Raw genomic sequence first — 25204 nt, forward strand, 5'->3', positions numbered from 1 at the left:
GTCTGACATCCAGAATGGTACCACATCAGAATTATACCATTCTGAAACATTCTGGGATCTAGAATCAAAGGACGGGTGAGTTCCAGAATGTCAGGGCGGCAAAAGTCTAGAATCCTGGCTTGTGTGAAATCGAGAGTCATTCAATATCCACATACCAGAACTGTGGATGTCTGAATTATGGAAGCAACAAATGTCTGCATTCTAGAATCGGAATGTGGCGGAATTCTAGAATGCACAGCACGGCGGAATTCGAAAGTCCTAAAATGCCTACTAGCCGAAAGTTAAGGTGTCTGATGACCAGAATGTTACTAGGTCAGCATTCTAGGGTTCTGAGAGATTCTGGGTTCTAGAATCCATGGATGGCAGAGTTCTGGAATGTCAGGGTGCCCAAACTCTAGAATCCTTGAGTGTTTGAACTCGAGAGTCATTCAATTTCCATATTCCGGGTCACAGGGTGACTGTATTCCAGAAGCACGAAATGTCTGCATTCTAGAATCGGAATGTGGCGGAATTCTAGAATGCACAGCACGGCGGAATTCTAAAGTCCTAAAATGCCTGCTATCCGGAAGTTAAGATGTCTGACATCCAGAATGTTGCTATGTCAGCATTCTACCGTTCTGAGAGATTCTGGGTTCTAGAATCAATGGACGGCAGAGTTCTGGAATGTCAGGGTGTCCAAACTCTAGAATCCTTGCGTGTCTGAACTCGAGAGTCATTCAATGTCCACATTCCAGAACTCTGGATGTATGAATTATAGAAGCACCAAATGTCTGCATTCTAGAATCGGAATGTGGTGGAATTCTAGAATGCACGGCACGGCAGAATTCTAAAATCCTAAAATGACCGCTATCCGGAAGTTAAGGTGTCTGACATCAAGAATGCTACCAAGTCAGAATTATACCATTCTGAAAGATTCTGGGATCTAGAATCAATGGACGGCTGAGTTCCAGAAGGTCAGGGTGGCAAAACTCTAGAATCCTTGCATGTCTGAAATCGAGGGTCATTCAATGTCCACATTCCAGAACTCTGGATGTCTGAATTATAGAAGCACAAAATGTCTGCATTCTAGAATCGGAATGTGGCGGAATTCTAGAATGCACAACACGGCGGAATTCTAAATTCCTAAAATGCCTACTAGCCGAAAGTTAAGGTGTCTGATGACCAGTATGTTACTAGGTCAGCATTCAACCGTTCTGAGAGATTCTGGGTTCTAGAATCAATTGACGGTAGAGATACGGAATGTCAGGGTGTCCAAACTCTAGAATCCTTGCGTGCCTGAATTCGAGAGTCATTCAATGTCCACATTCCGGATCACAGGGTGTCTGAATTCCAGAAGCATCAAAAGTCTGCATTCTAGAATCGGAATGTGGTAGAATTCCAGAATGCACAGCACGGCGGAATTCTAAAGTCCCCAAATGCCTGCTATCCGGAAGTTAAGGTGTCTGACATCCAGAATGGTATCACATCAGAATTATACCATTCTGAAACATTCTGGGATCTATAATCAATGGACGGGTGAGTTCCAGAATGTCAGGGTGGCAAAACTCTAGAATCCTGGCTTGTCTGAACTCGAGAGTCATTCAATGTCCACATTCCAGAACTCTGGATGTCTGAATTATGGAAGCACCAAATATCTGCATTCTAGAATCGGAATGTGGTGAAATTCTAGAATGCACAGCACGGCGGAATTCTAAAGTCCTAAAATGCCTGCTATCCGGAAGTTAAGGTGTCTGACCTCCAGAATGTTACTAGGTCAGCATTCCACCATTCTGAGAGATTCTGGGTTCTAGAATCAATGGACGGCAGAGTTCTGGAATGTCAGGGTTTCCAAACTCTAGAATCCTTCCGTGTCTGAACTCTTGAGTCATTCAATGTCCGCATTCCGGATCACAGGGTGTCTGCATTCCAGAAGCACCAAATGTCTTCATTCTAGAATCGGAATGTGGCGAAATACTAGAATGCACAACACGGCAGAATTCTAAATCCTAAAATGCCTGATATTCGGAAGTTAAGGAGTCTGACATCCAGAATGTTACTAGGTCAGCATTCTACCGTTCTGAGAGATTCTGGGTTCTAGAATCAATGGACGGCAGAGTTCTGGAATGTCAGGGTGTCCAAACTCTAGAATCCTTGCGTGTCTGAACTCGAGAGTCATTCAATGTCCACATTCCAGAACTCTGGATGTATGAATTATAGAAGCACCAAATGTCTGCATTCTAGAATCGGAATGTGGTGGAATTGTAGAATGCACGGCACGGCGGAATTCTAAAATCCTAAAATGACTGCTATCCGGAAGTTAAGGTGTCTGACATCAAGAATGCTACCAAGTCAGAATTATACCATTCTGAAAGATTCTGGGATCTAGAATCAATGGACGGCTGAGTTCCAGAATGTCAGGGTGGCAAAACTCTAGAATCCTTGCATGTCTGAACTCGAGGGTCATTCAATGTCCACATTCCAGAACTCTGGATGTCTGAATTATAGAAGCACAAAATGTCTGCATTCTAGAATCGGAATGTGGCGGAATTCTAGAATGCACAACACGGCGGAATTCTAAATTCCTAAAATGCCTACTAGCCGAAAGTTAAGGTGTCTGATGACCAGTATGTTACTAGGTCAGCATTCAACCGTTCTGAGAGATTCTGGGTTCTAGAATCAATTGACGGTAGAGATCTGGAATGTCAGGGCGTCCAAACTCTAGAATCCTTGCGTGCCTGAATTCGAGAGTCATTCAATGTCCACATTCCGGATTACAGGGTGTCTGAATTCCAGAAGCATCAAAAGTCTGCATTCTAGAATCGGAATGTGGTAGAATTCCAGAATGCACAGCACGGTGGAATTCTAAAGTCCCCAAATGCCTGCTATCCGGAAGTTAAGGTGTCTGACATCCAGAATGGTATCACATCAGAATTATACCATTCTGAAACATTCTGGGATCTATAATCAATGGACGGGTGAGTTCCAGAATGTCAGGGTGGCAAAACTCTAGAATCCTGGCTTGTCTGAACTCGAGAGTCATTCAATGTCCACATTCCAGAACTCTGGATATCTGAATTATGGAAGCACCAAATATCTGCATTCTAGAATCGGAATGTGGCGGAATTCTAGAATGCACAGCACGGCGGAATTCTAAAGTCCTAAAATGCCTGCTATCCGGAAGTTAAGGTGTCTGACCTCCAGAATGTTACTAGGTCAGCATTCCACCATTCTGAGAGATTCTGGGTTCTAGAATCAATGGACGGCAGAGTTCTGGAATGTCAGGGTTTCCAAACTCTAGAATCCTTCCGTGTCTGAACTCTTGAGTCATTCAATGTCCGCATTCCGGATCACAGGGTGTCTGCATTCCAGAAGCACCAAATGTCTTCATTCTAGAATCGGAATGTGGCGAAATACTAGAATGCACAACACGGCAGAATTCTAAAGTCCTAAAATGCCTGATATTCGGAAGTTAAGGAGTCTGACATCCAGAATGTTACTAGGTCAGCATTCAACCATTCTGAGAGATTCTGGGTTCTAGAATCAATGGACGGCAGAGATCTGGCATGTCAGGGTGTCCAAACTCTAGAATCATTCCGTGTCTGAACTCGTGAGTCATTCAATATCCACATTCCGGATCACAGGGTGTCTGAATTCCAGAAGCACCAATTGTCTGCATTCTAGAATCGGAATGTGGCGGAATTCTAGAATGCACAGCACGGCGGAATTCTAAAGTCGTAAAATGCCTACTAGCCGAAAGTTAAGGTGTCTGATGACCAGTATGTTACTAGGTCAGCCTTCTACCGTTCTGAGAGATTCTGGGTTCTAGAATTAATGGACGGCAGAGATCTGGAATATCAGGGTGTCCAAACTCTAGAATCCTTGCGTGTCTGAACTCGAGAGTCATTCAATTTCCACATTCCGGATCACAGGGTGTCTGAATTCCAGAAGCACCAAATGTCTGCATTCTAGAATTGGAATGTGGCGGAATTCTAGAATGCACAGCACGGCAGAATTCTAAAGTCCTAAAATGCCTGATATTCGGAAGTTAAGGAGTCTGACATCCAGAATGATACTAGGTCAGCATTCTACCATTCTGAGAGATTCTGGGTTCTAGAATCAATGGACGGCAGAGATCTGGCATGTCAGGGTGTCCAAACTCTAAAATCCTTCCGTGTCTGAACTCGTGAGTCATTCAATGTCCACATTCCGAATCACAGGGTGTCTGAATTCCAGAAGCACCAAATGTCTGCATTCTAGAATCGGAATGTGGCGGAATTCTAGAATGCACAGCACGGCGGAATTCGAAAGTCCTAAAATGCCTGCTATCCAGAATTAAGGTGTCTGACATCCAGAATGCTACCACGTCAGAATTATACCATTCTGAAAGATTCTGGGATCTAGAATAAATGGACGGCTGGGTTCCAGAATGTCAGGGTGGCAAAACTCTAGAATCCTTGCGTGTATGAACTCGAGAGTCATTCAATCTCCACATTCCAGAACTCTGGATGTCTGAATTATAGAAGCACCAAATGTCTGCATTCTAGAATCGGAATGTGGGGAATTCTAGAATGCACAGCACGGCGTAATTCTAAAGTCCTAAAATGCCTGTTTTCCGGAAGTTAAGGTGTCTGACATCCAGAATGTTTCTAGGTCAGCATTCTACCGTTCTGAGAGATTCTGGGTTCTAGAATCAATGGACGGCAGAGATCTGGCATGTCAGGGTGTCCAAACTCTAGAATCCTTGTGTGTCTGAACTCTAGAATCATTCAATATCCACATTCCGGATCACAGGGTGTGTGAATTCCAGAAACACCAAATGTCTGCATTCTAGAATCGGAATGTGGCGGAATTCTAGAATGCACAGCACGGCGGAATTCTAAAGTACTAAAATGCCTGCTATCCGGAAGTTAAGGTGTCTGATGACCAGTATGTTACTAGGTCAGCAATCTACCGTTCTGAGAGATTCTGGGTTCTAGAATCAATGGACGGCAGAGATCTGGAATGTCAGGGTGTCCAAACTCTAGAACCCTTGCGTGTCAGAACTCGAGAGTCATTCAATGTCCACATTCCAGAACTCTGGATGTCTGAATTATGGAAGCAGCAAATGTCTGCATTCTAGAACCGGAATGTGGCGGAATTCTAGAATGCACAGCACGGCGGAATTCTAAAGTCCTAAAATGCCTGTTATCCGGAAGTTAAGGTGTCTGACATCCAGAATGCTACCACGTCAGAATTATACCATTCTGAAACATTCTGGGATCTAGAATCAATGGACGGCTGAGTTCCAGAATGCAAGAGTGGCAAAACTCCAGAATCCTTGCGTGTCTGAACTCGAGAGTCATTCAATGTCCACATTCCAGAACTCTGGATGTCTGAAATATAGAAGCACCAAATGTCTGCATTCTAGTATCAGAATGTGGCGGAATTCTAGAATGCACAGCACGGCGGAATTTTAAAGTCCTAAAGTGCCTGCTATCCAGAAGTCAAGGTGTCTGACATCCAGAATGTTACTAGGTCAGCATTCTACCGTTCTGAGACATTCTGGGTTCTAGAATCAATTGATGGCAGAGTTCTGGAATGTCAGTGTGTTTAAACTCAAGAATACTTGCTTGTCTGAACACGAGAGTCATTCAATGTCCACATTCCGCATCACAGGGTGTCTGAATTCCAGAAGCACCAAATGTCTGCATTCTAGAATCGGAATGTGGCGGAATTCTAGAATGCACAGCACGGCGGAATTCGAAAGTCCTAAAATGCCTGCTATTCGGAAGTTAAGGTCAGCATTCTACCATTCTGAGAGATTCTGGGTTCTAGAATCAATGGACGTCAGAGTTCTGGAATGTCAGTGTGTCCAAACTCTAGAATCCTTCTGTGTCTGAACTCGTGAGTCATTCAATATCCACATTCTGGATCACAGGGTGTCTGAATTCCAGAAGCACCAAATGTCTGCATTCTAGAATCGGAATGTGGCGGAATTCTAGAATGCAAAGCACGGCAGAATTCTGAAGTCCTAAAATGCCGGATATTCAGAAGTTAAGGAGTCTGACATCCAGAATGTTACTTGGTCAGCATTCTACCGTTCTGAGAGATTCCGGCTTCTAGAATCAATGGACGGCAGAGTTCTGAAATGTCAGTGTGTCCAAACTGTAGAATCCTTCCGTGTCTGAACTCGTGAGTCATTCAATGTCCACATTCCGGATCACAGGGTGTCTGAATTCCAGAAGCACCAAATGTCTGCATTCTAGAATCGGAATGTGGCGGAATTCTAGAATGCACAGCACGGCAGAATTCTGAAGTCCTAAAATGCCTGATATTCAGAAGTTAAGGAGTCTGACATCCAGAATGTTACTTGGTCAGCATTCTACCGTTCTGAGAGATTCTGGGTTCAAGAATCAATGGACGGCAGAGTTCTGCAATGTCAGGGTGTCCAAACTCTGGAATCCTTGTGTGTCTGAACTCGTGAGTCATTCAAAGTCCACATTCCGGATCACAGGGTGTCTGAATTCCAGAAGCACCAAATGTCTGCATTCTAGAATCGGAATGTGGCGGAATTCTAGAATGCACAGCACGGCGGAATTCGAAAGTCATAAAATGCCTGCTATCGGGAAGTTAAGGTGTCTGACATCCAGAATGCTACCACGTCCGAATTATACCATTCTGAAAGATTCTGGGATCTAGAATCAATGGACGGCTGAGTTCCAGAATGTCAGGGTGGCAAAACTCTAGAATCCTTGCGTGTCTGAACTCGAGAGTCATTCAATGTCCACATTCCAGAACTCTGGATGTCTGAATTATAGAAGCACCAAATGTCTGCATTCTAGAATCGGAATGTGGCAGAATTCTGGAATGCACAGCACGGCGGTATTCTAAAGTCCTAAAATGCCTGCTATCCGGAAGTTAAGGTGTCTGACATCCAGAATGCTACCACGTCAGAATTATACCATTCTGAAAGATTCTGGGATCTAGAATCAATGGACGGCTGAGTTCCAGAATGTCAGGGTTTCCAAACTCTAGAATCCTTGCGTGTCTGAACTCGAGAGTCATTCAATATCCACATTCCAGGACTCTGGATGTCTGAAATATAGAAGCAACAAATGTCTGCATTGAAGAATCGGAATGTGGTGGAATTCTAGAATGCACGGCATGGCAGAATTCTAAAATTCTAAAATGCCTGCTATCCGGAAGTTAAGGTGTCTGACATCCAGAATGTTACTAGGTCAGCATTCTACCGTTCTGAGAGATTCTGGGTTCTAGAATCAATGGACGGCAGAGTTATGGAATGTCAGGGTGTCCAAACTCTATAATCCTTCCGTGTCTGAACTCGTGAGCCATTCAATGTCCACATTCCGGATCACAGGGTGTCTGAATTCCAGAAGCACCAAATGTCTGCATTCCAGAATCGGAATGTGGCGGAATTGTAGAATGCACAGCACGGCGGAATTCTAAAGTCCTAAAATGCCTGATATTCGGAAGTTAAGGAGTCTGACATCCAGAATGTTACTAGGTCAGCATTCAACCGTTCTGAGAGATTCTGGGTTCTGGAATCTATGGACGGCAGAGTTCTGGAATGTCAGGGTGTCCAAACTCTAGAATCATTCCGTGTCTGAACTCGTGAGTCATTCAATGTCCATATTCCAGAACTCTGGATATCTGAATAATAGAAGCACCAAATGTCTGCATTCTAGAATCGGAATGTGGCGGAATTCTAGAATGCACAGCACGGCGGAATTCTAAAGACCTAAAATGCCTGCTATCCGGAAGTTAAGGAGTCTGACATCAAGAATGATACCAAGTCAGAATTATAAAATTCTGAAAGATTCTGGGATCTAGAATCAATGGACGGCTGATTTCCAGAATGTCAGGGTGGCAAAACTCGAGAATCCTTGCGAGTCTGAATTCAAGAGTCATTCAATGTCCACATCCCAGAACTCTGGATGTCGGAATTATAGAGGAACCAAATGACTGCATTCTAGAATCGGAATGTGGCGGAATTCTAGAATGCACAGCACGGCGGTATTCTAAAGTCCTAAAATGCTCACTACCGAATGATAAGGTGTCTGATGACCAGTATGTTACTAGGTCAGCATTCTACCGTTCTGAGAGATTCTGGGTTCTAGAATCAATGGACGGCAGAGATCTGGAATGTCAGGGTGTCCAAACTCTAGAATCCTTGCGTGTCTGAACTCGAGAGTCATTCAATGTCCACATTCCGGATCACAGGGTGTCTGAATTCCAGAAGCACCAAATGTCTGCATTCTAGAATCGGAATGTGGTAGAATTCTAGAATGCACAGCACGGTGGAATTCTAAAGTCCTAAAATGCCTGCTATCCGGAAGTTAAGGTGTCTGACATCCAGAATGGTACCACATCAGAATTACACCGTTCTGAAACATTCTGGGATCTAGAATCATTGGACGGCTGAGTTCCAGAATGTCTGGGTGGGAAAACTCTAGAATCCTGGCGTGTCTGAACTCCAGAGTCATTCAATGCCCACATTCCAGAACTCTGGATGTCTGAATTATAGAAGCACCAAATGTGTGCATTCTAGAATCGGAATGTGGCGGAATTTTAGAATGCACAGCACGGTGGAATTCTAAAGTCCTAAAATGCCTATTAGCCGAAAGCTAAGGTGTCTGATGACCAGAATGTTACTAGGTCAGCATTCTACAGTTCTGAGAGATTCTGGGTTCTAGAATCAATGGACGGCAGAGTTCTGGAATGTCTGGGTTTCCAAACTCTAGAATCCTTGTGTGTTTGAACTCGAGAGTCATTCAATTTCCATATTCCGGGTCACAGGGTGACTGAATTCCAGAAGCACCAAATGTCTGCATTCTAGAATCGGAATGTGGCGGAATTCTAGAATGCACAGCACGGCGGAATTCGAAGGTCCTAAAATGCCTGCTATCTGGAAGTTAAGGTGTCTGACATCCAGAATGCTACCACGTCAGAATTATACCATTCTGAAAGATTCCAGGATCTAGAATCAATGGACGGCTGAGTTCCAGAATGTCAGGGTGGCAAAACTCTAGAATCCTTTTGTGTCTGAACTCGAGAGTCATTCAATGTCCACATTCCAGAACTCTGGATGTCTGAATTATAGAAGCACCAAATGTCTGCATTCTAGAATCGGAATGTGGAGGAATTCTAGAATGCAGAGCACGGCGGAATTCTAAAGTCCTAAAATGCCTGCTATCCGGAAGTTAAGGTGTCTGACATCAAGAATGCTACCAAGTCAGAATTATATCATTCTGAAAGATTCTGGGATCTTGAATCAATGGTCGGCTGAGTTCCAGAATGTCAGGGTGGCAAAACTCTAGAATACTTGCGTGTCTTAACTCGAGAGTCATTCAATGTCCACATTCCAGAACTCTGGATTTCTGAATTATAGAAGCAACAAATGTCTGCATTCTAGAATCGGAAATAGGCGGAATTCTAGAATGCACAGCACGGCGGATTTCTGAAGTCATAAAATGCCTACTAGCCGAAAGTTAAGGTGTCTGATGACCAGAATGTTACTAGGTCATCATTCTAGAGTTCTGAGAGATTCTGGGTTCTAGAATCAATGGACGGCAGAGTTCTGGAATGTCAGGGTGTCCAAACTCTAGAATCCTTGAGTGTTTGAACTCGAGAGTCATTCAATTTCCATATTCCGGGTCACAGGGTTACTGAATTCCAGAAGCACCAAATGTCTGCATTCTAGAATCGGAAAGTGTCGGAATTCTAGAATGCACAGCACGGTGGAATTCTAAAGTCCTAAAATGCCTGCTATTCGGAAGTTAAGGTGTCTGACATCCAGAATGCTACCACGTCAGAATTATACCATTCTGAAAGATTCTGGGATCTAGAATCAATGGACGGCTGAGTTCCAGAATGTCAGGGTGGCAAAACTCAAGAATCCTTGCGTGTCTGAACTCGAGAGTCATTCAATGTCCACATTCCGGATCACAGGGTGTCTGAATTCCAGAAGCACCAAATGTCTGCATTCTAGAATCGGAATGTGGTAGAATTCTAGAATGCACAGCACGGCGGAATTCTAAAGTCCTAAAATGCCTGCTATCCGGAAGTTAAGGTGTCTGACACCCAGAATGCTACCACATCAGAATTATACCGTTCTGAAACACTCTGGGATCTAGAATCAATGGACGGGTGAGTTCCAGAATGTCAGGGTGGCAAAACTCTAGAGTCCTGGCGTGTCTGAACTCGAGAGTCATTCAATGTCCACATTCCAGAACTCTGGATGTCTGAATAATAGAAGCACCAAATGTCTGCATTCTAGAATCGGAATGTGGCAGAATTCTAGAATGCACAGCACGGCGGAATTCTGAAAACCTAAAATGCCTGCTATCCGGAATTTAAGGTGTCTGACATCCAGAATGCTACCAAGTCCGAATTATACCATTCTGAAAGATTCTGGGATTTAGAATCAATGGACGGCTGAATTCCAGAATGTCAGGGTGGCAAAACTCTAGAATCCTTGCGTGTCTGAACTCGAGAGTCATTCAATGTCCACATTCCAGAACTCTGGATGTCTGAATTATAGAAGCACCAAATGTCCGCATTCTAGAATCGGAATGTGGCGGAATTCTAGAATGCACAGCACGGCGGAATTCTAAAGTCCTAAAATGCCTGCTATCCGGAAGTTAAGGTGTCTGACATCCAGAATGTTACTAGGTCAGCATTCTACTGTTCTGAGAGATTCTGGGTTCTAGAATCAATGGACGGCAGAGATCTGGCTTGTCAGGGTGTCCAAACTCTAGAATCCTTGCGTGTCTGAACTCGAGAGTCATTCAATGTCCACATTCCGGATCACAGGGTGTCTGAATTCCAGAAGCACGAAATGTCTGCATTCTAGAATCGGAATGCGGTAGAATTCTAGAATGCACAGCACGGCGGTTTTCTAAAGTCCTAAAATGGCTGCTATCCGGAAGTTAAGGTGTCTGACACCCAGAATGCTACCACATCTGAATTATACCATTCTGAAACATTCTGGGATCTAGAATCAATGTACGGGTGAGTTCCAGAATGTCATGTTGGCAAAACTCTAGAGTCCTGGCGTGTCTGAACTCGAGAGTCATTCAATGTCCACATTCCAGAACTCTGGATGTCTGAATTATAGAAGCACCAAATGTCTGCATTCTAGAATCGGAATGTGGCGGAATTCTAGAATGCACAACACGGCGGAATTCTAAAGACCTAAAATGCCTGCTATCCGGAAGTTAAGGTGTCCGACATACAGAATGCTACCAAGTCAGAATTATACCATTCTGAAAGATTCTGGGATCTAGAATCAATGGACGGCTGAGTTCCAGAATGTCAGGGTGGCAAAACTCTAGAATCCTTGCGTGTCTGAACTCGAGAGTCATTCAATGACCACATTCCAGAACTCTGGATGTCTGAATTATAGAAGCACCAAATGTCTGCATTCTACAATCGGAATGTGGCGGAATTCTAGAATGCACATCACTGCGGAATTCTAAAATCCTAAAATGCCTGCTATCCGGAAGTTAATGTGTCTCACATCCAGAATGCTACCAAGTCACAATTATACCATTCTGAAAGATTCTCTGATCTAGAATCAATGGACGGCTGAGTTCCAGAATTTCAGGGTTTCCAAACTCTAGAATCCTTGCGTGTCTGAACTCGAGAGTCATTCAATGTCCACATTCCAGAACTCTGGATGTCTGAATTATACAAGCACCAAATGTCTGCATTCTAGAATCGGAATATGGCGGAATTCTAGAATGCACAGCATGGCGGAATTCGAAAGTCCTAAAATGCCTACTAGCCGAAAGTTAAGGTGTCTGATGACCAGAATGTTACTAGGTTAGCATTCTACCGTTCTGAGAGATTCTGGGTTCTAGAATCAATGGATGGCAGAGTTCTGGAATGTCAGGGTGTCCAAGCTCTATAATCCTTGAGTGTTTGAACTCGAGAGTCATTCAATTTCCATATTCCGGGTCACAGGGTGACTGAATTCCAGAAGCACCAAATGTCTGCATTCTAGAATCGGAATGTGGTGGAATTCTAGAATGCACAGCACGGCGGAATTCTAAAGTCCTAAAAGGCCTGCTATCCGGAAGTTAAGGTGTCTGACATCCAGAATGTTACTAGGTCAGCATTCTACCGTTCTGAGAGATTCTGGGTTCTAGAATCAATGGACGGCAGAGTTCTGGAATATCAGGGTGTCCAAACTCTAGAATCCTTCCGTGTCTGAACTCGTGAGTCATTCAATGTCCACATTCCGGATCACAGGGTGTCTGAATTCCAGAAGAAGCAAATGTCTGCATTCTAGAATCGGAATGTGGCGGAATTCTAGAATGCACAGCACGGCAGAATTCTAAAGTCCTAAAATGCCTACTAGCCGAAAGTTAAGGTGTCTGATCACCAGTATGTTACTAGGTCAGCATTGTACCGTTCTGAGAGATTCTGGGTTCTAGAATCAAAGGATGCCAGAGATCTGGAATGTCAGGGTGTCCAAACTCTAGAATCCTGGCGTGTCTGAACTCGAGAGTCATTCAATGTCCACATTAAAGAACTCTGGATGTCTGAATTATAGAAGCACCAAATGTCTGCATTCTAGAATCGGAATGTGGCGGAATTCTAGAATGCACAGCACGGCGGAATTCTAAAGTCCTAAAATGCCTGCTATCCGGAAGTTAAGGTGTCTGACATCCAGAATGCTACCACGTCAGAATTATACCATTCTGAAAGATTCTGGGATCTAGAATCAATGGACGGCTGAGTTCCAGAATGTCAGGGTGGCAAAACTCTAGAATCCTTGCGTGTCTGAACTCGAGAGTCATTCAATGTCCACATTCCAGAACTCTGGATGTCTGAATTATAGTAGCACCAAATGTCTGCATTCTAGAATCGGAATGTGGTGGAATTCTAGAATGCACAGCACGGCGGAATTCTAAAGTCCTAAAGTGCCTGCTATCCAGAAGTCAAGGTGTCTGACATCCAGAATGTTACTAAGTCAGCATTCTACCGTTCTGAGAGATTCTGGGTTCTAGAATCAATTGATGGCAGAGTTCTGGAATGTCAGGGTGTTCAAACCCAAGAATACTTCCGTGTCTGAACTCGAGAGTCATTCAATGTCCACATTCCGGATCACAGGGTGTCTGAATTCCAGAAGCACCAAATGTCTGCATTCTAGAATCGGAATGTGGCGGAATTCTAGAATGCACAGCACGGCGGAATTCGAAAGTCCTAAAATGCCTGCTATCCGGAAGTTAATGTGTCTCACATCCAGAATGCTACCAAGTCACAATTATACGATTCTGAAAGATTCTGGGATCTAGAATCAATGGACGGCTGAGTTCCAGAATTTCAGGGTTTCCAAACTCTAGAATCCTTGCGTGTCTGAACTCGAGAGTCATTCAATGTCCACATTCCAGAACTCTGGATGTCTGAATTATACAAGCACCAAATGTGTGCATTCTAGAATCGGAATGTGGCGGAATTATAGAATGCACAGCACGGCGGAATTCTAAAGTCCTAAAATGCCTACTAGCCGAAAGTTAAGGTGTCTGATGACCAGAATGTTACTAGGTCAGCATTCTACCGTTCTGAGAGATTCTGGGTTCTAGAATCAATGGATGGCAGAGTTCTGGAATGTCAGGTTGTCCAAGCTCTATAATCCTTGAGTGTTTGAACTCGAGAGTCATTCAATTTCCATATTCTGGGTCACAGGGTGACTGAATTCCAGAAGCACCAAATGTCTGCATTCTAGAATCGGAATGTGGCGGAATTATAGAATGCACAGCACGGCGGTATTCTAAAGTCCTAAAATGCCTGCTATCCGGAAGTTAAGGTGTCTGACATCCAGAATGTTACTAGGTCAGCATTCTACCGTTCTGAGAGATTCTGGGTTCTAGAATCAATGGACGGCAGAGTTCTGGAATGTCAGGGTGTCCAAACTCTAGAATCCTTCCGTGTCTGAAATCGTGAGTCATTCAATGTCCACATTCCGGATCACAGGGTGTCTGAATTCCAGAAGAAGCAAATGTCTGCATTCTAGAATCGGAATGTGGCGGAATTCTAGAATGCACAGCACGGCAGAATTCTAAAGTCCTAAAATGCCTACTAGCCGAAAGTTAAGGTGTCTGATCACCAGTATGTTACTAGGTCAGCATTGTACCGTTCTGAGAGATTCTGGGTTCTAGAATCAAAGGATGCCAGAGATCTGGAATGTCAGGGTGTCCAAACTCTAGAATCCTGGCGTGTCTGAACTCGAGAGTCATTCAAAGTCCACTTTCCAGAACTCTGGATGTCTGAATTATAGAAGCACCAAATGTCTGCATTCTATAATTGGAATGTGGCGGAATTCTAGAATGCACAGCACGGCGGAATTCTAAAGTCCTAAAATGCCTGCTATCCGGAAGTTAATGTGTCTGACATCAAGAATGCTACCAAGTCAGAATTATACCATTCTGAATGATTCTGGGATCTAGAATCAATGGATGGCTGAGTTCCAGAATGCGAGGGTGGCAAAACTCTAGAATCCTTGCGGGTCTGAACTCGAGAGTCATTTAATGTCCACATTCCAGAACTCTGGATGTCTGAAATATAGAAGCACCAAATGTCTGCATTCTAGAATCGGAATGTGGCGGAATTCTAGAATGCACAGCACGGCGGAATTTTAAAGTCCTAAAATGTCTGCTATACGGAAGTCAAGGTGTCTGACATCCAGAATGTTACTAAGTCAGCATTCTACCGTTCTGAGAGATTCTCGGTTGTAGAATCAATGGATGGCAGAGTTCTGGAATGTCAGGGTGTTCAAACTCAAGAATACTTGCGTGTCTGAACTCGAGAGTCATTCAATGTCCACATTCCGCATCACAGGGTGTCTGAATTCCATAAGCACCAAATGTCTGCATTCTAGAATCGGAATGTGGCGGAATTCTAGAATGCACAGCACGGCGGAATTCGAAAGTCCTAAAATGCCTGCTATCCGTAAGTTAAGGTGTCTGACATCCAGAATGCTACCACGTCAGAATTATACAATTCTGAAAGATTCTGTGATCTAGAATCAATGGACGGCTGAGTTCCAGAATGTCAGGGTTTCCAAACTCTAGAATCCTTGCATGTCTGAACTCGAGAGTCATTCAATATCCACATTCCAGGACTCTGGATGTCTGAAATATAGAAGCACCAAATGTCTGCATTCTAGAATCGGAATGTGGTAGAATTCTAGAATGCACAGCACGACAGAATTCTAAAGTCCTAAAATGCCTGCTATTCGGAAGTTAAGGTGTCTGACATCCAGAATGTTACTAGGTCAGCATTCTACCGTTCTGAGAGATTCTGGGTTCTAGAATCAATGGACGGCAGAGTTCTGGAATGTCAGGTTGTCAAAACTCTAGAATCCTGCCGTGTCTGAACTCGTGAGTCATTCAATGTCCACATTCCGGATCACAGGGTGTCTGAATTCCAGAAGCACCAAATGTCTGCATTCTAGAATCGGAATGTGGCGGAATTCTAGAATGCACAGCACGGCGGAATTCTAAAGTCCTAAAATGCCTGCTATCGGGAAGTTAAGGTGTCTGACATCCACAATGCTACCACGTCAGAATTATACCATTCTGAAACATTCTGGGATCTAGAATCAATGGACGGCTGAGTTCCAGAATGCGAGGGTGGCAAAACTCTAGAATCCTTGCGGGTCTGAACTCAAGAGTCATTCAATGTCCACATTCCAGAACTCTGGATGTCTGAAATATAGAAGCACCAAATGTCTGCATTCTAGAATCGGAATGTGGCGGAATTCTAGAATGCAAAGCACAGCGGAATTTTAAAGTCCTAAAATGCCTGCTATACGGAAGTCAAGGTGTCTGACATCCAGAATGTTACTATGTCAGCATTCTACCGTTCTGAGAGATTCTCGGTTCTAGAATCAATGGATGGCAGAGTTCTCGAATGTCAGGGTGTTCAAACTCAAGAATACATGCGTGTGTGAACTCGAGAGTCATTCAATGTCCACATTCCGCATCACAGGGTGTCTGAATTCCAGAAGCACCAAATGTCTGCATTCTAGAATCGGAATGTGGCGGAATTCTAGAATGCACAGCACGGCGGAATTCTAAAGTCCTAAAATGCCCGCTATCCGGAAGTTAAGGTGTCTGACATCCAGAATGCTACCAAGTCAGAATTATACCATTCTGAAAGATTCTGGGATATAGAATCAATGGACGTCTGAGTTCCAGAATGTCAGGGTGGCAAAACTCTAGAATCCTGGCGTGTCTGAACTCGAGAGTCATTCAATGTCCACATTCCAGAACTCTGGATGTCTGAATTATAGAAGCACCAAATGTCTGCATTCTAGAATCGGAATGTGGCGGAATTCTAGAATGCACAGCACGGCGGAATTCTAAAGTCCTAAAATGCCTGCTATCCGGAAGTTAAGGTGTCTGACATCAAGAATGCTACCACGTCAGAATTATACCATTCTGAAACATTCTGTGATCTAGAATCAATGGACGGCTGAGTTCCAGAATGTCAGGGTGGCAAAACTCTAGAATCCTTGCGTGTCTGAACTCGAGAGTCAGTCAATGTCCACATTCCAGAACTCTGGATGTCTGAATTATAGAAGCACCAAATGTCTGCATTCTAGAATCGGAATGTGGCGGAATTCTAGAATGCACAGCACGGCGGAATTCTAAAGTCCTAAAATGCCTGCTATCCGGAAGTTAATGTGTCTGACATCAAGAATGCTACCAAATCAGAATTATACCATTCTGAAAGATTCTGGGATCTAGAATCAATGGACGGCTGAGTTCCAGAATGTCAGGGTGGCAAAATTCTAGAATCCTTGTGAGTCTGAACTCGAGAGTCATTCAATGTCCACATTCCAGAACTCTGGATGTCTGAATTATAGAAGCACCAAATGTCTGCATTCTAGAATCGGAATGTGGCGGAATACTAGAATGCAAGGCACGGCGGAATTCTCAAGTCCTAAAATGCCTGCTATCCGGAAGTTAAGGTGTCTGACATCAAGAGTGTTACCAAGTCAGAATTATACCATTCTGAAAGATTCTGGGATCTAGAATCAATGGACGGCTGAGTTCCAGAATGTCAGGGTGGCAAAACTCTAGAATCCTTGCCTGTCTGAACTCGAGAGTCATTCAATGTCCACATTCCAGAACTCTGGATGTCTGAAATATAGAGGCACCAAATGTCTGCATTCTAGAATCGGAATGTGGCGGAATTGTAGAATGCACAGCACGGCGGAATTTTAAGTCCTAAAATGCCTGCTATACGGAAGTCAAGGTGTCTGACCTCCAGAATGTTACTAAGTCAGCATTCTACCGTTCTGAGAAATTCTGGGTTCTAGAATCAATGGATGGCAGAGTTCTGGAATGTCAGGGTGTTCAAACTCAAGAATACTTGCATGTCTGAACTCGAGAGTCATTCAATGTCCACATTCCGCATCACAGGGTGTCTGAATTCCAGAAGCACCAAATGTCTGCATTCTAGAATCGAAATGTGGCGGAATTCTAGAATGCACAGCAGGGCGGAATTCGAAAGTCCTAAAATGCCTGCTATCCGGAAGTTAAGGTGTCTGACATCCAGAATGCTACCACGTCAGAATTATACCATTCTGAAAGATTCTGGGATCTAGAATCAATGGACGGCTGAGTTCCAGAATGTCAGGGTTTCCAAACTCTAGAATCCTTGCATGTCTGAACTCGAGAGTCATTCAATATCCACATTCCAGGACTCTGGATGTCTGAAATATAGAAGCACCAAATGTCTGCATTCTAGAAACGGAATGTGATAGATTTCTAGAATGCACAGCACGACAGAATTCTAAAGTCCTAAAATGCCTGCTATTCGGAAGTTAAGGTGTCTGACATCCAGAATGTTACTAGGTCAGCATTCTACCGTTCTGAGAGATTCTGGGTTCTATAATCAAAGGACGGCAGAGTTCTGGAATGTCAGGGTGTCCAAACTCTGGAATCCTTCCGTGTCTGAACTCGAGAGTCATTCAATGTCCACATTCCAGAACTCTGGATGTCTGAATTATAGAAGCACCAAATGTCTGCATTCTAGAATCGGAATGTGGCGGAATTCTAGAATGCACAGCACGGCGGAATTCTAAAGTCCTAAAATGCCTGCTATCCGGAAGTTAAGGTGTCTGACATCAAGAATGCTACCAAGTCAGAATTATACCATTCTGAAAGATTCTGGGATCTAGAATCAATGGACGGCTGAGTTCCAGAATGTCGGGGTGGCAAAACTCGAGAATCCTTGCCTGTCTGAACTCGAGAGTCATTCAATGTCCACATTCCAGAACTCTGGATGTCTGAAATATAGAAGCACCAAATGTCTGCATTCTAGAATCGGAATGTGGCGGAATTCTAGAATGCACAGCATGTCGGAATTTTAAAGTCCTAAAATGCCTGCTATACGGAAGTCAAGGTGTCTGACCTCCAGAATGTTACTAAGTCAGCATTCTACCGTTCTGAGAGATTCTGGGTTCTAGAATCAATGGATGGCAGAGTTCTGGAATGTCAGGGTGTTCAAACTCAAGAATACTTGCGTGTCTGAACTCGAGAGTCATTCAATGGCCACATTCCGCATCACAGGGTGTCTGAATTCCAGAAGCACCAAATGTCTGCATTCTAGAATCGGAATGTGTCGGAATTCTAGAATGCACAGCACGGCGGAATTCGAAAGTCCTAAAATGCCTGCTTTCCGGAAGTTAAGGTGTCTGAAATCCAGAATGCTACCACGTCAGAATTATACCATTCTGAAAGATTCTGGGATCTAGAATCAATGGACGGCTGAGTTCCAGAATGTCAGGGTGGCAAAATTCTAGAATCCTTGTGTGTCTGAACTCGAGAGTCATTCAATATCCACATTCCAGAACTCTGGATGTCTGAATAATAGAAGCACCAAATGTCTGCATTCTAGAATCGGAATGTGGCGGAATACTAGAATGCACAGCACGGCGGAATTCTAAAGCCCTAAAATGCCTGCTATCCGGAAGTTAAGGTGTCTGACATCAAGAGTGCTACCAAGTCAGAATTATAACATTCTGAAAGATTCTGGGATCTAGAATCAATGCAAGGCTGAGTTCCAGAATGTCAGGGTGGCAAAACTCTAGAATCCTTGCCTGTCTGAACTCGAGAGTCATTCAATGTCCACATTCCAGAACTCTGGATGTCTGAAATATAGAGGCACCAAATGTCTGCATTCTAGAATCGGAATGTGGCGGAATTGTAGAATGCACAGCACGGCGGAATTTTAAGTACTAAAATGCCTGCTATACGGAAGTCAAGATGTCTGACCTCCAGAATGTTACTAAGTCAGCATTCTACCGTTCTGAGAAATTCTGGGTTCTAGAATCAATGGATGGCAGAGTTCTGGAATGTCAGGGTGTTCAAACTCAAGAATACTTGCATGTCTGAACTCGAGAGTCATTCAATGTCCACATTCCGCATCACAGGGTGTCTGAATTCCAGAAGCACCAAATGTCTGCATTCTAGAAACGGAATGTGGCGGAATTCTAGAATGCACAGCACGGCGGAATTCGAAAGTCCTAAAATGCCTGCTATCCGGAAGTTAAGGTGTCTGAAATCCAGAATGCTACCATGTCAGAATTATACCATTCTGAAAGATTCTGGGATCTAGAATCAATGGACGGCTGAGTTCCAGAATGTCAGGGTTTCCAAACTCTAGAATCCTTGCATGTCTGAACTCGAGAGTCATTCAATATCCACATTCCAGGACTCTGGATGTCTGAAATATAGAAGCACCAAATGTCTGCATTCTAGAAACGGAATGTGGTAGATTTCTAGAATGCACAGCACGACAGAATTCTAAAGTCCTAAAATGCCTGCTATTCGGAAGTTAAGGTGTCTGACATCCAGAATGTTACTAGGTCAGCATTCTACCGTTCTGAGAGATTCTGGGTTCTAGAATCAATGGACGGCATAGTTCTGGAATGTCAGGGTGTCCAAACTCTAGAATCCTTCCGTGCCTGAACTCGAGAGTCATTCAATGTCCACATTCAAGTACTCTGGATATCTGAATTCCAGAAGCACCAAATGTCTGCATTCTAGAATCGGAATGTGGCGGAATTCTAGAATGCACAGCACGGCGGAATTCTAAAGTCCTAAAATGCCTGCTATCCGGAAGTTAAGGTGTCTGACATCAAGAATGCTACCAAGTCAGAATTATACCATTCTGAAAGATTCTGGGATCTAGAATCAATGGACGGCTGAGTTCCAGAATGTCGGGGTGGCAAAACTCGAGAATCCTTGCCTGTCTGAACTCGAGAGTCATTCAATGTCCACATTCCAGAACTCTGGATGTCTGAAATATAGAAGCACCAAATGTCTGCATTCTAGAATCGGAATGTGGCGGAATTCTAGAATGCACAGCATGTCGGAATTTTAAAGTCCTAAAATGCCTGCTATACGGAAGTCAAGGTGTCTGACCTCCAGAATGTTACTAAGTCAGCATTCTACCGTTCTGAGAGATTCTGGGTTCTAGAATCAATGGATGGCAGAGTTCTGGAATGTCAGGGTGTTCAAACTCAAGAATACTTGCGTGTCTGAACTCGAGAGTCATTCAATGGCCACATTCCGCATCACAGGGTGTCTGAATTCCAGAAGCACCAAATGTCTGCATTCTAGAATCGGAATGTGTCGGAATTCTAGAATGCACAGCACGGCGGAATTAGAAAGTCCTAAAATGCCTGCTTTCCGGAAGTTAAGGTGTCTGAAATCCAGAATGCTACCACGTCAGAATTATACCATTCTGAAAGATTCTGGGATCTAGAATCAATGGACGGCTGAGTTCCAGAATGTCAGGGTGGCAAAATTCTAGAATCCTTGTGTGTCTGAACTCGAGAGTCATTCAATGTCCACATTCCAGAACTCTGGATGTCTGAATTATAGAAGCACCAAATGTCTGCATTCTAGAATCGGAATGTGGCGGAATACTAGAATGCACAGCACGGCGGAATTCTAAAGCCCTAAAATGCCTGCTATCCGGAAGTTAAGGTGTCTGACATCAAGAGTGCTACCAAGTCAGAATTATAACATTCTGAAAGATTCTGGGATCTAGAATCAATGCAAGGCTGAGTTCCAGAATGTCAGGGTGGCAAAACTCTAGAATCCTTGCCTGTCTGAACTCGAGAGTCATTCAATGTCCACATTCCAGAACTCTGGATGTCTGAAATATAGAGGCACCAAATGTCTGCATTCTAGAATCGGAATGTGGCGGAATTGTAGAATGCACAGCACGGCGGAATTTTAAGTACTAAAATGCCTGCTATACGGAAGTCAAGATGTCTGACCTCCAGAATGTTACTAAGTCAGCATTCTACCGTTCTGAGAAATTCTGGGTTCTAGAATCAATGGATGGCAGAGTTCTGGAATGTCAGGGTGTTCAAACTCAAGAATACTTGCATGTCTGAACTCGAGAGTCATTCAATGTCCACATTCCGCATCACAGGGTGTCTGAATTCCAGAAGCACCAAATGTCTGCATTCTAGAAACGGAATGTGGCGGAATTCTAGAATGCACAGCACGGCGGAATTCGAAAGTCCTAAAATGCCTGCTATCCGGATGTTAAGGTGTCTGAAATCCAGAATGCTACCATGTCAGAATTATACCATTCTGAAAGATTCTGGGATCTAGAATCAATGGACGGCTGAGTTCCAGAATGTCAGGGTTTCCAAACTCTAGAATCCTTGCATGTCTGAACTCGAGAGTCATTCAATATCCACATTCCAGGACTCTGGATGTCTGAAATATAGAAGCACCAAATGTCTGCATTCTAGAAACGGAATGTGGTAGATTTCTAGAATGCACAGCACGACAGAATTCTAAAGTCCTAAAATGCCTGCTATTCGGAAGTTAAGGTGTCTGACATCCAGAATGTTACTAGGTCAGCATTCTACCGTTCTGAGAGATTCTGGGTTCTAGAATCAATGGACGGCAGAGTTCTGGAATGTCAGGGTGTCCAAACTCTAGAATCCTTCCATGCCTGAACTCGAGAGTCATTCAATGTCCACATTCAAGTACTCTGGATGTCTGAATTCCAGAAGCACCAAATGTCTGCATTCTAGAATCGGAATGTGGCGGAATTCTAGAATGCACAGCACGGCGGAATTCTAAAGTCCTAAAATGCCTGATATCCGGAAGTTAAGGTGTCTGACATCAAGAATGCTACTAAGTCAGAATTATACCATTCTGAAAGATTCTGGGATCTAGAATCAATGGACGGCTGAGTTCCATATTGTCAGGGTGGCAAAACTCGAGAATCCTTGCCTGTCTGAACTCGAGAGTCATTCAATGTCCACATTCCAGAACTCTGGATGTCTGAAATATAGAAGCACCAAATGTCTGCATTCTAGAATCGGAATGTGGCGGAATTCTAGAATGCACAGCATGGCGGAATTTTAAAGTCCTAAAATGCCTGCTATACGGAAGTCAAGGTGTCTGACCTCCAGAATGTTACTAAGTCAGCATTCTACCGTTCTGAGAAATTCTGGGTTCTAGAATCAATGGATGGCAGAGTTCTGGAATGTCAGGGTGTTCACACTCAAGAATACTTGCGTGTCTGAACTCGAGAGTCATTCAATGTCCACATTCTGCATCACAGGGTGTCTGAATTCCAGAAGCACCAAATGTCTGCATTCTAGAATCGGAATGTGGCGGAATTCTAGAATGCACAGCACGGCGGAATTCGAAAGTCCTAAAATGCCTGCTTTCCGGAAGTTAAGGTGTCTGAAATCCAGAATGCTACCACGTCAGAATTATACCATTCTGAAAGATTCTGGGATCTAGAATCAATGGACGGCTGAGTTCCAGAATGTCAGGGTTTCCAATCTCTAGAATCCTTGCATGTCTGAACTCGAGAGTCATTCAATATCCACATTCCAGGACTCTGGATGTCTGAAATATAGAAGCACCAAATGTCTGCATTCTAGAATCGGAATGTGGTAGAATTCTAGAATGCACAGCACGACAGAATTCTAAAGTCCTAAAAAGCCTGCTATTCGGAAGTTAAGGTGTCTGACATCCAGAATGTTACTAGGTCAGCATTCTACCGTTCTGAGAGATTCTGGGTTCTAGAATCAATGGATGGCAGAGTTCTGGAATGTCAGGGTGGCAAAACTCTAGAATCCTTCCGTGTCTGAACTCGAGAGTCATTCAATGTCCACATTCCAGAACTCTGGATGTCTGAATTATAGAAGCGCCAAATGTCTGCATTCTAGAATCGGAATGTGGCGGAATTCTAGAATGCACAGCACGGCGGAATTTTAAATTCCTAAAATGCCTGCTATCCGGAAATTAAGGTGTCTGACATCAAGAATGCCACCAAGTCAGATTTATACCATTCTGAAAGATTCTGGGATCTAGAATCAATGGTCGGCTGAGTTCCAGAATGTCAGGGTGGCAAAACTCTAGAATCCTTGCGTGTCTGAACTCGAGAGTCATTCAATGTCCACATTCCAGAACTCTGGATGTCTGAATTATAGAAGCGCCAAATGTCTGCATTCTAGAATCGGAATGTGGCGGAATTCTAGAATGCACAGCACGGCGGAATTCTAAAGTCCTAAAATGCCTACCAGCCGAAAGTTAAGGTGTCTGATGACCAGTATGTTACTAGGTCAGCATTCTACCGTTCTGAGAGATTCTGGGTTCTTAAATCAATGGACGGCAGAGATCTGGAATGTCAGGTTGTCCAAACTCTAGAATCCTTGCGTGTCTGAACTCGAGAGTCATTGAATGTCCACATTCCCCATAACAGGGTGTCTGAATTCCAGAAGCAACAAATGTCTGCATTCTAGAATCGGAATGTTTCGGAATTCTAGAATGCACAGCACGGCGTAATTCGAAAGTCCTAAAATGCCTGCTATCCGGAAGTTAAGGTGTCTGAAATCCAGAATGCTACCACGTCAGAATTATACCATTCTGAAAGATTCTGGGATCTAGAATCAATGGACGGCTGAGTTCCAGAATGTCAGGGTTTCCAAACTCTAGAATCCTTGCATGTCTGAACTCGAGAGTCATTCAATATCCACATTCCAGGACTCTGGATGTCTGAAATATAGAAGCACCAAATGTTTGCATTCTAGAATCGGAATGTGGTAGAATTCTACAATGCACAGCACGACAGAATTCTAAAGTCCTAAAATGCCTGCTCTTCGGAAGTTAAGGTTTCTGACATCCAGAATGTTACTAGGTCAGCATTCTACCGTTCTGAGAGATTCTGGGTTCTAGAATCAATGGACGGCAGAGATCTGGAATGTCAGGGTGTCCAAACTCTAGAATCCTTGCGTGTCTGAACTCGAGAGTCATTCAATGTCCACATTCCAGAACTCTGGATGTCTGAAATATAGAAGTACCAAATGTCTGCATTCTAGAATCGGAATGTGGCGGAATTCTAGAATGCACAGCACAGCGGAATTTTAAAGTCCTACAATGCCTGCTATACGGAAGTCAATGTGTCTGACATCCAGAATGTTACTAAGTCAGCATTCTACCGTTCTGAGAAATTCTGGGTTCTAGAATCAATGGATGGCAGAGTTCTGGAATGTCAGGGTGTTCAAACTCAAGAACACTTGCATGTCTGAACTCGAGAGTCATTCAATGTCCACATTCCGCATCACAGGGTGTCTGAATTCCAGAAGCACCAAATGTCTGCATTCTAGAAACGGAATGTGGCGGATTTCTAGAATGCACAGCACGGCGGAATTCGAAAGTCCTAAAATGCCTGCTATCCGGAAGTTAAGGTGTCTGAAATCCAGAATGCTACCACGTCAGAATTATACCATTCTGAAAGATTCTGGGATCTAGAATCAATGGACGGCTGAGTTCCAGAATGTCAGGGTTTCCAAACTCTAGAATCCTTGCATGTCTGAACTCGAGAGTCATTCAATATCCACATTCCAGGACTCTGGATGTCTGAAATATAGAAGCACCAAATGTCTGCATTCTAGAAACGGTATGTGGTAGATTTCTAGAATGCACAGCACGACAGAATTCTAAAGTCCTAAAATGCCTGCTATTCGGAAGTTAAGGTGTCTGACATCCAGAATGTTACTAGGTCAGCATTCTACCGTTCTGAGAGATTCTGGGTTCTAGAATCAATGGACGGCAGAGTTCTGGAATGTCAGGTTGTCAAAACTCTAGAATCCTGCCGTGTCTGAACTCGTGAGTCATTCAATGTCCACATTCCGGATCACAGGGTGTCTGAATTCCAG

This window comes from Aotus nancymaae, unplaced genomic scaffold, assembly GCF_030222135.1.
Source record: "Aotus nancymaae isolate 86718 unplaced genomic scaffold, 86718_ANA_hifiasm-v0.15.2.pri h1tg000001l, whole genome shotgun sequence".
In the NCBI taxonomy this organism is placed as follows: domain Eukaryota; kingdom Metazoa; phylum Chordata; class Mammalia; order Primates; family Aotidae; genus Aotus; species Aotus nancymaae.